The sequence below is a fragment of the Arachis stenosperma genome, chromosome 4 (genome assembly GCF_014773155.1).
Source record: "Arachis stenosperma cultivar V10309 chromosome 4, arast.V10309.gnm1.PFL2, whole genome shotgun sequence".
NCBI lineage: Eukaryota > Viridiplantae > Streptophyta > Magnoliopsida > Fabales > Fabaceae > Arachis > Arachis stenosperma.
In genome coordinates this window covers 49,514,567-49,517,618 of record NC_080380.1, presented here as the reverse complement: position 1 = coordinate 49,517,618, position 3,052 = coordinate 49,514,567, and positions in this window count along the sequence as shown.

Sequence of the window (3,052 nt, the reverse complement as noted above, 5' to 3'; positions counted from 1 at the left end):
AAAACGCCTAATCTAAGAAATCAAACAACTAGTAGTTATCAATCACACTCAATCCCCGATAACGGTGCCAAAAACTTGGTGCGGAATTTAAAACCACAAACTAACCAGCAAGTGCACCAGGTCGTACCAAGTAGTACCTTAAGTGAATGAGGGTCGATCCCACGAGGATTGATGGACTAACCAACAATGGTTGATTAATTTACTTAGTTAGACAAGCAAAAAATGGTGTTTTGAGAGTTCAAAAGCATTAACAGTAAATTCAGAATATCAGAAAGCAAGCAGTAAACAAGTTGGGAAAACAATATGGAGAAGGCAGTTAAGGCTTCAGAGTTATCTATTTTCCGGATTGACTTTTCTTGCTAACTATTTTAATCATGCAATACTTAATTCATGGCAAATCATATGTGACTAGACCCTAATTCCTTAGACCTTTCTAGTCTCCTCTAATTCTCATCAACCGCCAGCCCAATTAGAGGGGTGAAATTCAATTCTAGTTTATATGCCACAGAAATCCTAATTATCCAAATATAAGAGGATTATATGTCACATATCCCGTTAAATCCAGATAATTAGAATTTTGGAGAAATTGTTTTCAAATTGTTGTTCAAGTAAAGAGCTTTTCCAAGTTATACAAGAACTCAATTAGAAAGAGGGTCATACTTCCATTCCACCCAAATTCATAAGATAAAGAAAGAAAACAATTCTTGAATTATAAATCAGTACATGAATTAAAATACAAAAATAATAGAATCAATCCATACAAATAGACAGAGCTCCTAACCTTAACAATGGAGGTTTAGTTGCTCATTGTTCAGAGAGAAAAACTAGGATTCAAGTAAACTGTAATTTTCATTATGAAAATGGAATGGAATAATAATCTCCCAGAAGAGAAGTTTCTTTTCTCTTTTATATTTTATCCTAATTAATTTAAATTATAATTTTTAAAACTAAATAATATCTTTTCCTATTTTTAAAATAAAAATTAAAGTTTAAATCAAAATTAATTATAGCAATCAGCAGGTCTTCAATTGATGAATGGGGACCACTTGCTAAATTGACGAACTGGCGCCTAACTTGGAGTGGAGTACGCCTAACTTGGGCTTGGCAGCATGAATTGGAGTTTAATTGAGTGATGTTGCGCCTAACGTGGGCTTTAGTGCGCCTAACTTGAAGTGGGCAGAACCAATCTTGCGTGTTGTTGTTATGCATTGCGCCTAACTTGGTATTTCTCAAGTTAGGCGCAGCCTTGGCAGAGTTGATAGAAACGAAGTATAAATTATTATACATCGTTGGAAAGCTCTGGAAGTTAGCTTACCAAAGCCTCTAAGAGCACGCCAATTGGACATCTGTAATTCGAGTTATTCAGGTTTGAGTGCAGAGAGGTTAGGGTTGACAGCATCATTCGCCTTCTTCTCTTTTTCTGTGAAAACTCCATCAAATCTAGCCAAATGCTACCTAAAATAAACAGAATTGCACACGACTCAAAGTAACATCCATAGTGGCTAAAAGATAATTAATTCTTGATTAAACTCAACAAATTAAATGTAAATTCACTAGGAAAAGATAGGAAAGATGCTTATGCATCAGAACACCAAACTTGAATTGTTGCTTGTCCTCAAGCAACCAAATTAATATAGGCTTAGGATGTGAATTTTCATGAGAATAAGAGTTTGATTAAGCTCATGTCTCTTCTTATAGTGGGGTTTACAACTGCAATCCTGAATAGGTTTGGCATCTCACTATCCTTTGAATCAGAAGAATGTTACTATCATTCGGAATTAAAATCCGGATAATATTATGAATTCTCTAGTCTTTTATACTTCAGTTTAATCCTTGAACACAGAAAATTCCCTTTTATTCTCTTTTCTTTGGTGCTTTGCACCTTGAGCCTAGCCATGACTTTAAATGTTTTGTCTCAAACTTGACTTGACACAAAAACACCACAAGCACTTAACTGGGAAACTCTCTTTAAGTTTTGATTTTCCTTTCAATTACTCCCAGACAGTGGTGCTCAAAGCCTTTGGCATACTTTGTTAAATGCATTTGATCTCGACTCTTAGTGTTCTGTCTCAAGGATTACTTGACACAATCACACCACAAGCATATGACCAGGGAAATAACTCTTTGAGCTTTTAATCATGTCTGACCTCCCTAGTCATTGATGCTCAGAGCCTTGGACTTTGCTTTTATTTTTCTTTTGCTATTTCTTTTGTTTCAAGGATTAAACTTTCACTTATTGCAAAGAATTCATAATAGTTCTCTAAATTCCTATTCCTTGTACATCAACATTCTTTTATTCAAATTTAAATATGCAATGTTTATGTCATTCATTCAGAGTCACAGAAAATACCACCACATTGAAGTAAATAATATTACTCTTAAATATAAACTCAATTTCTCATGCAATACATCACTTCTTTTTCTTTTGAATTCAAGCTCAGTGAGCTATACATGAGACAATTTTTTTTAAACTAAAAGCAAATGACAAAATGAAACTAAATCTAAGAACTGAAAGTACTAAAGATCATGCAGGCAATCAAAGCAACAAAAAACAGAAGACAACAAAATAAGAACGGAAGAGAAATAGAATGAAAGGAACTCAACCACCTTAGTTATGCTAGTGGCCATCTCATTCCTCTATGAGGAACATTCATCTCCCTTTGGTGCTATTAAAATAAACAGAAAAGGCCAAAAGCGAAGTGACAACACCAAACTTAAAAGTTTGCTTGTCCTCAAGAAAAGAAAATCTGAAAACAGGGTGTCAAAAATTCTTCTTAATTGCTCCTGTTCCTGTTCTAATTATTCTGCATGACTAAAACACATGTAAAACAAAAAAATTCTAAAAAAAATTAGATAAAGTAATTTAAAACCAAAACTAAAATAACTATAATGCTAAAATTAAAACAACTATAAAATTAAAACCAAAGCAACTGCAAAACCAAAGATACTAGTACTTGGGTTGTCTCCCAATAAGCGCTTCTTTAATATCACTAGCTTCACACTTGATTGTTGAATTTTCTTCCTCTTCTTCCAGTTGGTTAAAAGAAATTAC